Raw genomic sequence first — 12,152 nt, forward strand, 5'->3', positions numbered from 1 at the left:
AAATTACACATAAAACAATTAACAAGATAATATCTTAGCATAATAAATGTAAAATGACAAACTACATAGCATGATTAGGGAATATGATAGTGTTAAATTCAGCAGCTAATTGTTCCGCTCTACAAGATACCACAAAAACTGTGGTTAGTTTTGTTTTACTCCTAAAAGGGAAAGAGTTGCTTCCAATATATGTGATAACCCTTGAGACTTATGCTTGGGAGTCCACTTATGTGCGTGCGTGTGTGTGCGCGCGCGCGTGTTTTGTGGTAAGGTAGAGTATAATCAGTATTGGTGGGTATGAGAATTATTTGCTTTGGAAAGCCCGATGACGTTGCAGGAAAATCATTTGCAAACCCATTAGTTATTTGCATGTTGCTGGGGCCAAAAGGTCCCAGAACTAAGTTTTCTTTTTCTGACTCTATTTCACTGTCCCACGAGGTGTAGAACCTGCCAAACAAAAGACGTTATTAGCCTTTTAAAAAGAATAAACTGTTGCACTGTTTGCATTCCACCTAAATCCTGATCTTTAGCGTCCTAACCTGGGCTGTTCAGAATTTTTTTTTTTTTTCTGGGAAAAGCAGTTTAGGGCTGGGACATCAGTTTCTTAACAGAACCCCTATAAGCTTCGTGGTGCTGCAGGGATTTTTGCAAGGTTGTGCGTTCACACAGCGGATCAACCCGCTAGAAAGCACTCCGCTAATTCAGAAAGCTTGCAATACATTCACATTCCACATCTCAGCAAAGGAGAAAGGCCTGGGTCCTGTAACTCATCTGCTGGGGCAGAAAGGAGAGTTTGTCTTGTGGCCGAACACCAAGGCATTCAACCCAACCATTCATTTACCAAGTATTTTATTATGCGCATATTCAGTGCCAAGCAGGGGTCCTCGCCCACCAAGCCATCCAGAGTTCCTGCTGGGTGCGGTACGCAGAGCCGAGAACTTCAGATTCCCAGGCCGTGGTGTTCCCACCCTTCCCTCCAGGAAAGCTCAGAGACAAAGAGATGAGCCCCAGCAGCTCCCCGAGTTCCCCCGCAGCCCCGGGGGGCTACGGCGCTGCTGCTTCTCTACTCCCCAGCCCGAGGGGGCGCTGCAGCGCCGGGAGCTCGGCCCGCCCCTGCGCCGCGCTCCGCTCTGATCGGCGCTGCGGGCGGCACCGCGATGGTACGTTCCCCTTCACCGCCCTACCCCTCCTCCTAGGCCCTCCCCGCCGGTGGTAGGTGCCGGAAGTGCCGCCATTTTGGGGTGTTCTGTTCTGGCGGCAGCGACAGCGGCGGCGGGACGCGGAGGCTCCCCCGGGACTCGGCCTCAGCAGCGAGGCGGCGGCGGCTGCGGAGGCGCAGGCAGCAGCTGAGGTAGCGGCGGGCTCAGGTGCAGCCGCTGGTGAGTGCGGCGGCCGCGGGATAACGGGCCACGGGTGGGAGGGAGGGAGCGAGGGAGGGAAAGGAGGCAGGAGGGAGGCGCCGCGGGGCGGGTCCGGTCCGGGCGGCCGTGGGGCACAGGGCCGTCCGGGCGCGGCCGCTCTTCGTTCCCCGCGCCCTGGAGGCAGGTCAGCTGTCTCCTTCAGCGTGTCGGGGTCCTCAGCTCCCCGGGTCCCGCAGCTCTTGCCCGGCGCGTGCCCCCGCGGCCAGGGAGACCCGCCCTCCTCGTGGCCTCGCTCCCTCTCTCTGCGCCCTTTGCGTTCACCTCCGGGCCCAGAAGCCTTCGTTCTCTGCCCAGGGGTAGGTCCGTCCTCTCTTTTTCCGGCCGCCTTGCCAGACCCAGGCTGCTTGCCCGAGACACCCCTTCCCTGCTCCTGTCGCCCCACGTGTTCTTGGAGCTCACTGCTGGGGGGCCCCAGGACCCCCCGCCTCTGGAGGGCAGCGCTTCTCCTCAGGAGCCTTCCGAGCCCCTTTTCCTCGGCCCAGATCCGCAAGGGCCTTGGCTCGCCCTCCCCCCACATCAGGTGTTCACCCAGTCATGGCCTACTAGAAGCAGGGCTGGGATCTCGCACCCGGGAGCGCGGAGCGCAGTGAAATGCTTTCTGCTAGGCACCCGGTTTTGAATTTAAAGCCATTGCTGTCTTGGTTGTTGTCCTCGGGGCAGGATGTTTTAATTCTTGAAGACTGTTGCTCAAGCTTTAAGGAGCTTCTTGTTGGATTAGGCTCGTCCTTATAGTTGAGAAGAAGGTGGCGAGATTTTGTTCGGAGACTTTTCAGCAAAATGGAAGCATTTTTGCCAGCGGAGTCAATGCTGTACTTTTATTACCCTCGAGTAACAAGGCTGTATAACAGTTTTAAATAGCGTGGAGTGTTGTAATGTCTGCAGTGTAAGAGGTTACAGATACCCCGTGAATTCCTTACAGGAACTTCACCTTTTAAAGGCTTTTTACTGTCTGTGAGTCTCTGTGGGTTGGAGAGGCTTTTCTTGCATCCTTTCACCTTTCCAACAAGTGTTGGGTTGGCTCTCTTCAAGTGTAGCATCTGGAGTGCTATGCAAGTTTCAGTCTCCTGGAATTCTTGGTGAGGAAGGAGGTGTCTCCACTTAGAATCGTCCAGGGCTCTTTCTGTTTGAACACGGGATAAGTCCACTTGGAAAAGCATGGAGTTACCGTAGCATGCATAAACTATTGCTACAGTTTCCCCACACTCCCTCGTGCCAGTTTTAATATTCTTCTAGCTTTATACTACGTAGTTCTGATCATGAGTTAGCCAAGATTGAATCTGGAGCTTTCAGCTGTTGCTTTAACCAGGAAGTTTATGGTTCCCCCAGTGGTTCCTTCCTCTTGACACCTGTTTCCATTAAGAATAATTCGTGTCCCAGAGCATAGGCCACAACTTTTCTCCATCCATTCATTCTTCCTCATAGGGTTTTCTTTTCCTAGATGCTATCACCTAGATAGTGTCTGGACTTAAAATCCATTAGCATGTGGGGCTGTTAGAGAAAGAATGTTTTTTCCAACCCCGTCCCTTTTCAGATGAGGAAATTGAGGCCTCCAGAGGTTAAGTGACTTCTGCCCAAGGTTACATAGCAAGTGTTCTTAAAACAGTCTCATCACAGATTTTTTTAAAAACAATACCACGAGCAAATTGCCCTTTAAGATGTGATGGACTGGAAAGGTTCCTGAGCTTGGAGTTAGGAGGCCTGGATTGTAATCCTTGCTCTGTCAGTTGTTAGCTGTATAATTGTGACCAACTCACTGTTCTGAGCCTCAGTTTCTGCTCATCTGCAAAATGGAGGAAATAGTGTCTACCTCACATGCTGCTAATTTAACTTTAGTGCCATAGCACGTGAAAGTGCCTGTGGTATGAGAGGCAGACAGGGAAATTTTGATTGAGCCTGATGATTTGTTTATTTTTTATAAAGACTTGTATTTATTTTTCTTATTAAGTTATAGATTTATTATAAAAATAGATAAACCCAAAAGGAAGAAACTCACCCTTACTCCCACCAGTCAGGTGATTATTAATATTATTAATATTTAGTCTTTATCTTATCCTTTTTATATGTTATAGAAATATTGATTTTACCAAAAGAGAACCCCCTAGTAATGGTTTTGTGACATGTTTTTAAGATTTAATAATAGGTCATAGGCATGGTTTAACGACCACACTTTAAATGATGCTCTGTATTAACAGCTCCAGCACGTGTGAGGTAGGCCAGTGGATATCCCAGTACAGGAGCAGAGAAGTTGCTCTTTTAAACATGCTGGACTGGAAGAGGAGGAGAGGAAGGGCAGAGACCTAACAGTGATTGTATGTCTACTGTATGGTGGGTTTGTTTGTTTTTTTTAAAATATTCAGGCTCTGCTCCTAAATGTAGAGTGAGTCCTGAATTCGGTGCCCCTTCCTGTGACTGCCACTGTAGCTTCTTGAGCTTAATTTTACTGTGAGGCTGGACCTAATAAGGAAGTGGGAGGTTAGAAGTGGTGGTGGGCCTTGGAAAGGGAAAGAGAAGAGCTGTCACCTGGAGGCCAGGGTGAAGTTGGAGGAAGTAGGAGCATTAGACTCCTTTCTGCTCTAGGATACTCCCAACAAATTGCTGTTTCTTCTGCCTTATTTGTTGTTGTTCCTGTAGCTTTATTGAGATATAATTAACATAACACGCAATTTAGTGGGTTTTGATATATTACATTATTAATTTTTAAAAATTGTGTGAAATATATATACAAAATTTGCCATTTTAACCATGTTTTATATTCGCATTTTTGATGTGGTAAAACACGTAACAAAAAATTTGTCATCTTAACTAGTTTTGAATATATGGTTTTGTGGCATTAAATACATTAATGTTGTTGGGAAACAGATCTATAGAATTTTCATCTTGCAAATCTGAAAGTTTATACCCATTGCACAACTCCTCTTTGCTCCCTCCGCCCAGCATTTGGTAATCACAATTCTACTTTGTATTTCTAAGAATTTGACTACTTTTAGATACCTCATGTAAGTGGTCAGATATATAATATTTGTCTTTTTGTGACTAGCTTATTTCACTTAGTGTAATGTTAAGATTCATCCACTTTGTAGCATGTGACAGGATTTCCTTTTAATGGCTAAATAACAATTCTATTTTATATAGATACTATATTTTGTTCATTCATCTGTTGGTGACCTGAGTTGTTTTCACCTTTTGGCCATTGTAATTAGTGCTGCTATGAACATGGGCATCCAAATATCTCTTTGAGTACTGCTTTCAATTCTTTTGGATAAATGCCCAGAGATGAGATTGCTGGATCTTTTGGTATTTATTTATTTAAAAAAAATTTTTTTAAATTGGGGAACGGTGTGTTCCTCCAGGGCCCATCAGCTCCAAGTTGTTGTCCTTCAATGTAGTTGTGGAGGGCGCAGCTCAGCTCCAAGTCCAGTCACAGTTGCACGGGGCACAGCCCGCCATCCCATATGTGAATCGAACCGGCAAGCTTGTTGTTAGGAGCTCGCTCTCTAACCAACTGAGCCATCCGGCCGCCCCTATATTTATTTATTTATTTTTTGAGGAACCTCCATACTGTTTTCCATAGTAGCTGCACAATATTTAAATCCCACCAACAACGTAAGGGCACCAATATTTCCATATTCTCACCAACATTTGTTTTCTGTGTTTTTTTTTTATTTTTTAAAGAAATAGTAGTCATTTTAATGGATGTGAGGTGATACCTCATTTGTGGTTTTGATTTGCATTTCTCTGATTACTGATGAACATCTTTTCATATGCTTGTTGGCCAATATCATCATGGTAGAAATGTCTGTTCAAGTCCTTTGCCCATTTTTTAATACATTATTTGATTTTTTGTTGTTTCAGTTTTTTTATGCATTGTGAATATTAACCCCTTATCAAATAAATGATTTGCAAATACTTTCTCCCATTCCATACATTGACTTTTCACTTTGTTGATTATAGCCTTTAAAAATTTAATTGTTTTAAAGTTTAATGTAGTTTCATTTGTTTTTTGTTTTGTTGCCTGTGCTTTTGGTCCTGTATCCAAGAAATCATTGCTGAGTCCAAAACCATGAAGCTTTTTCCCTACATTTTCTTGTAGGAGATTTATATTTTTATGTTTATAGGTCATTTTAACCATTTTTAAGGGTACAATTCAGTGGCATTAAGTACATTCACAGTGTTGTACAATCACCACCATCTTTTCCCAAAATATTTTCTCCCCCCCCAAGCAGAAACGTTTAACCATTAAGCACTAACTCCCCATTCTCCCTTCCTCCTAACCCCTAGTAACCCGCTGGTCTACTTTTTGTATGAATTTGCCTGTTCTAGGTATTTCATGTAACTGGAATCGTATAACATTTGTCCTTTTGTGTCTGGCTTATTTCACTTAGCACAGAGTTTTTAAGGTTCAGGTATTCCATATTGTGTACAGATAAGTTTAAAAACCTGACATTTAATGGCCTAGTTTGATTAATACTTTCAGGGGAAAAGCATGTTGAAGGTAGTCATAGGTCTCTCACTTTGTTTCAGTAGGAACCAAGTAGTTTGGAGTATTCTTATGCATGAAAGGCTTTATTAAGATGAGCTTCTACTTATTTTTTAGAGGTTCATAACTGATTTTGATCTGCCTGATTATCTACTTCTCCTCTTTTTGCTTTTTGGACCTTGCCTCCCACTCCGTTTTCCTCCTCTCCAGTAATAAAGGGAGTGTAGTATTAATCCTTGGGGCCTGGGATGAACTGGAAGTTTTCTTTAGTCAACCCTATTGTCCCATGAGGTATTACACCCTCACAGTACTTAACACATGAAATGTTATTTTAGTGTTAGGGAGGATATATATGAACCAGTCTTTTGTTCAAAACTATTCTTTGATTCTTGATTATTTTATTTTTGATAATAGTAGAAATTGAATGTATCATGGAAGTTCAAGTCTTTCAGAAATATAATTTGAGCCAAGAATTAACTTTCAGTGTAGTCTTCCCAAGTAGAACTTTCTAACACATTCCAAAGTTGATTGATGATAATAGAATCCTGTGTTTACCTTCACACTCCTAGAGGTGTGCTATGGGCCACTAAAATGGTCAAAAGGCAAGTATAATAGAAACAAGAAATTTATTAAAAAACCTGGAAAAGTAGTCTTTCCTGTAATTTAGAGTTGTTTGATTTTCGTGTCCTTAAAATGAAAACCTGTGGTTTGAAAGAATGATGTGACTTGAATGGGGTGTATAAGCAGACCCTGGGGCGGATAGGGATGACAGCTCCAGCCAGTGCACTTAAAAATTGGTACCATCACTGTGTGACTTGAACATTTCTGGGCCTGTTTTCTCATCTTTAACATAGAGATACCAACCTGGACTGGTGACAATTAATTGAGATAACTTATGCGGGGCACTGAACAGTGCCTGGTATAGTGTTGATAATGCTATTTCCTTTTTTCGTCTGTAAAAAATGGGCATACTACTTATCACGTGGGTCAGTGATGCAGTTCAACCAAGTGAAATGACACAGTTAAAATGCCCAGCAGTGCCACACGTAGGCTGTAGCTACTAAGTCCGTTTTCCTTTTATTTCTCCCTTTGGGTACATTTTGCTTTGCATTTTCCTTTGTTGTAGTTTAAGGGATAAAATTGTTTTCCTAATGTCCAAATGTTTTGCTACATAAGACATCCTTCCCCATAGAACCTTTGAGCTCGTTGTTCCCTGTGGAATCCTTGGGGAATGTGGTTTCCTGATTATTCGTCACTGTCTACTTCACCTGAGAGTCTGTTGATAGAAAACTGAAAAATACAGATGAGTATGTTATTGGATTTGTAATAGGGACGCCTGGGTCTCTTCCTAAGTAGGTAACGAGTTTTAGGCATGGAGGGAAGATGGGAGAACTCTAATATTTAGAGTTGTAATGTAGAGGAAAGAATTGTAGCTATTTGCTTTGTAAACTATATTGTATCAAGAACCCTTATCTGAGCTTTGTAATTTGCTGAAAACAGTTTTCTTGATGAGATCTTTGTAATTGTAACTTTATCCTTGTCATGGAATTGGCTGTTAGAATCTCCTTAAAATAGGAGTTTCTTTAAAGAATTAGCAGAATTGCTCTATAGTTATTTTTTAACTTCTGTTCTGCTGTGGTGGCCATGAGCATATATGTTTATTTTAAACTTCTTTGAGTTCCAGATGTGTAAAATTTTCCGAAACTGCTTTATATCCATCATAAACTCCATATTGACTTAATGTAGTCTTTCTTTAATTCTCCTAAAAACTTTATCTCACAGGCTAGACGGATAAATACCAAATTTCTCTGAGCATTGGGACATGGGTAATTTCTTTTTTTCTTTTTCATACTTACTATTGTTTTTAAATTTTTATACAGAGAACGTGAATTTCATAAACATGGAAAGTTAGAATTAGACTTTAAACATTATAAACATTAAAATCATAAACATTAAAATTAGACTTTTTTCTCAAGGGATGAGAAAGAGGAAGAGACTGAATATAAGATATTTCAGGATCTTAAGTGATTTAAAACATTTTAACTCTCAGATCTTTGTCAAGTTCTGATGTGACACTCAATCAGCTGACCTTTTCCCCAGTTTACAGGAAATGGACTCATTTTCAGAACAGCTTTTGGATTGTAACACTTTGCTTTTTCTTTTCCTCTACTTAGAAAATTTGGCCCCAGGTATAAAGAGGAATAGTGAGTTTAGAGGCTGCATCTCAAGTAATTGATTTTAATGTGCCACTTTGGGATGTGTTCATAGGTACGGAGTGTGACTTTAGAAAGAACTGTTCGCTAACTTTCTGACCTCCATGGACTGCTGCCAGCTCTTTTTTTTACAGCTATGTTCGGCTTTGAAAACATGGAGTTGAATATCAGTATCCCCATATTGAAACTCCGTTGAAACTTTGTTTTTGAATTGGAAAATGTCTTTATTTTGGGGATTCTACAAAATGAAGGTTTTTGGTTCCAAAGCTATTTAGTTTTATAGTGTTACACTTTTTATTTTAGAAGACCAGTAGTTCTCATTTACATAACATTGCCACCCTTCAGCAAAAAGAATCCCTCAATTAGACACTGTCACCACTTTCTCATTGTTCTTTTATCTTTTTGTTTCCTGTGAGATTGAAGCAAGCTCTTGTAGAGAGTGTGGGGATGTGTGACATTTTGGTGATAATGTGAGGTAACTAGTAGTCTACTGTGCATAGACTGTCTTTAACCCAATATTATTTGGACATCTGTTAAGATTTTGCTAGTTTCTATATAGATTCTAGATTCTTTTTCGTGCTTTTGTGTGGGAAACGGTCCTCTTTTCTGCTGGTCCCCTCCCTCCACACTAACATCACAGAGCTTGGCTAGTGTTTCTTTCCTGCCTGAATTCTGTCTGCATGATGCTGCCAGCTTACCATACTAGGTTGGGTGGGGTATTCCCCGAGAGAAACACCTGTGTCGTCTGTCCTCCTGGCTGCCTGCTTGATTCGCAGTGCTGTCTGAGCAAGAAAGAGTCTTAGGGAGTCCAGGGAGTGAGAGGAAGTCAGGGTGGTGGCGACAGGCAACTTGAAAATGGATAACTGACATTCATCAGTTAGCTGGGTATTACCGCACATTGAAGCAGGACTGCTTTATGGTTATATAGTCGTTTTAAGCCTACTGAAGGCTTTCAACAGGATATTTCACTAGAGGCTGTTTTTGTGCTAAAAGATTATTCCTTAGGTTCATATTTCTTAGATGGCTAGAGCAACAGGAGCAGGCATTGCATGTTGAGTTCTTCAGTGCTTCCTTGCTCATGATTCAATTTCCATTTGTCAGTTAGTGCACAGCTAACCTTTCTCATGAAGCTTTTCTTGTCCATCCATTCCAATACTGTATCATAGGATATTATTTAATATTTAGTGTGTGTGTGTGTGTGTGTATATAGTGTTTTCCCCAAAATAAGACCTAGCCGGACCATCAGCTCTAATGCATCTTTTGGAGCAAAAATTAATGTAATAACTGGTCTTATTTTAATATAAGACCGGATATAATATAATACAATATAATATAATACCGGGTCTTGTAATAATTTTTGCTCCAAAAGACACATTAGAGCTGATGATCTGGCTAGGTCTTATTTTTGGGGAAACACGGTGTGTGTGTGTGTGTTGTTTGTTTGTTTGTTTGTTTGTTTTTTTAAGGAGGGCACAGCTCACAGTTGTCCATGCGGGTATTGAACCGGCAACCTCGGTGCTACCAGCACCACGCTCTAACCAACTGAGCTAACCGGCCACCCCAGTTAATGTTATATTTTTCATTTGAGCAAGATTTTAAGCTTTTTGAGGATGGAGACTGCTTTATTGCTTAATGTATTACATATCTTTTGAGGAGGGAGACTGTGAGCCTGACTCTAAAGATACCAGTATAATTAGTATACCCCAATCATACTCTGATCTAACCCTTCTTTTAATAGTTTATTGGACCAGGGTGGACCCCTAAGCCAAGCAGGGTAAATCAGTTTCTCCTAGGAATTTGAGATTGGAATTGAGATTCAGGTCAGATCGCCTGAATTTAGAGAATTTGTAACATACAGACTCAGAGGCTGGGGCGCAGCCATGTTCAGGTTCATACATGTGGAAGCAGTGAAGGCCTGTCTGCAGGGAAGGAGAATTAAGTAGATTTATCCAGAAAGATGTATAGATGAGAAATGCAACTTTGGAAAGAGAGGCAGCCGTCCACATGCAGAATAGTACATAAAGGCTTTCCAGCTGTGGCGTGTTGTACTTTCCATATTTGGGTTCCTTGAGATACTCCAGTATCCTTTCAGTTCCATTTTTTTGCTTGTTAATTTGAAGGAGGTTTCTCTTAATTACAACTGGGAGCTTTGCATAAGACGCTTAGTACAGAGTTCTGCCTAACATTCTTTAAATTCATTTGAATTTTAGAGTAGTCAGGCCTAGGATCATGGCTCTTTGGAAGATTTCCCCTTTCCCTCCCAACAGTCTCCCCAAACCCAGGCTTAGGCTGCTTGGCTCTTCAGTCTGTAGTGTAGATATACACCTGTGTTGTTGCTTTTGGTGTATAGAGGACTTCTCTTTGGTGCTTTGTCAGATCAAGATTGAAGTTTTGTTTAGTTTTTACAAGTTTTAATGATTATTTGTTTATAACCAGTTCTTTTTTTTTTTTAAGTTAAAGTTTATTGAGGGTGACAATGGTTAGTAAAGTTACATAGGTTTCAAGTGTACAATTCTGTAATACATCATCTATGTATCACATTGTGTATTCACCATCAGAATCAGTTCTCCTTCCATCACCTTATTTTAACCAGTTCTTTAGGCATATAAGGCAGATAATAAAATACTGTTTCAGATAGAAAACTTAAAGTAAGCCATCACTTTTAAAGAATTTTTTTGTGAGGCATATGGATTAAGTCCTTTCTTCTTTTCTAGTTAAGTAACACATTTAGTTTCCTGATTGTTTCCTCTTAAAAAAAAAAAAGGGTTGATGGACTTGAGTGGAACACAATAATGTGAGTTGAGCGGCAGTTGAGACTTTAAACAAAGGGTAATGGTGAGTGGCTGTGTGCCCAGTTGATGGAGTCTGTCTGGTTTCTGCCCAGTTTGTAACTTCATGAATGATCTGTAATAGGAGCATCACAGTGGAGTTTTTCTCTTTGAAAAATGTTAATGAGGGAGAGAGGGAAGCTCAGAGAAAGACAGTTTAATGCTTCTAATTTGGTATTTTTTCATCTTGTGATCATTTGGTTTCTAAGTTGAAAGACTTCATTCCAGAGAAATGTAAAATTTCCCTGTAATATTAATGAGCAGGCATTAAAAAGAGACAAGAGCCAGCTTTGAAATGTGGATTTGTACACAGCCAGGGAGGAAGGAATGGGTTTGCAGGGTAGAAAAAGCTGCAAGACATTATTTGACATGGGAGGCCAAGTTGCTGTGGATATATACCTACACAGTGTCGTGCCTTCGTGGAGTGTGCGCAGAGTATTGAACCAAATTGCTGTGCGTACGACTTGTACAGTCCATTGTGATTATTCGTATCGGGGCCTTGCACAAAGTAGATACTCAATAAATATTTGTCAAATAGCTCATGTCTGGTCTAATGGCACTTTAGTTTTATGTTTTGAAACAGTTCAGTACTAAGGATTAGGATTAGGAAGAAAATGTTTAAAATTGAAATTCTATGAATTTATTGTTCGTTCAAATCGTTGCCTTTTGAAGATAATCAAAGTACTTTAAAGCTCCAAGGAGTTTGATGGGGGCTGGATAAAGTAAGCAGCTTTCCATTGAAAGACATTAAGTTGGCTAAGATTTGTACTATGAAAGCCTTTGTGTATGTAGCTCTGTGATCTTGAAACCTCATATTATATTAGTATATTGCTTGGACGCACTCAGAAGGCTCCTAGACAACCCTTATCCTGGCTCTGTTTTCTGTAGCTCCAGAGAATAAGAAAAGGAGAATTTGATACTCCTGGCAGTCTATGCTTTTTTGCTTTTCTGGGCCAAGACATGCATTTAAAAATAAAATCAAGGGAATTGTAAACCCGTAGTGAAAATGAATAAAGCACCCAGGAGTTTGCCTCCTCTCGTGTCCCATGGCCTGAGTCTCTCCTTTTTGTCTTTAGATGCTCTGATATTAAACTAATGTGGCAAAACTGTCCTCTGGGCTTGTCCTTTGCACTTCCCCTTTCAAGTTTATGGGGAATAATCACGTAAAGACACCATGTCTATTATATATTTATTGATTTTTATCATATGCTGT

General features: G+C 41.1%; 1 protein-coding gene across 15 annotated transcripts in view; it reads left to right on the forward strand.

Annotated features, from left to right (window-relative positions):
* The first annotated feature begins 1,216 nt into the window (after positions 1-1,216).
* CELF1 (CUGBP Elav-like family member 1) overlaps positions 1,217-12,152 on the forward strand; it is a 66,717-nt gene continuing 55,781 nt past the window's right edge. For 7 of the 15 annotated variants that reach the window (XM_033120225.1, XM_033120234.1, XM_033120224.1 and 4 more), the window contains exon 1: positions 1,228-1,379. The gene's annotated coding sequence lies outside the window, so the exon portion shown is untranslated. Of the gene's footprint in view, positions 1,380-1,511; positions 1,718-12,152 lie in introns of those variants that run through there. The other 8 variants (XM_033120231.1, XM_033120238.1, XM_033120242.1 and 5 more) reach the window with 6 other exon arrangements.

Source organism: Rhinolophus ferrumequinum, chromosome 11 (assembly GCF_004115265.2).
Source record: "Rhinolophus ferrumequinum isolate MPI-CBG mRhiFer1 chromosome 11, mRhiFer1_v1.p, whole genome shotgun sequence".
Lineage (NCBI taxonomy): Eukaryota > Metazoa > Chordata > Mammalia > Chiroptera > Rhinolophidae > Rhinolophus > Rhinolophus ferrumequinum.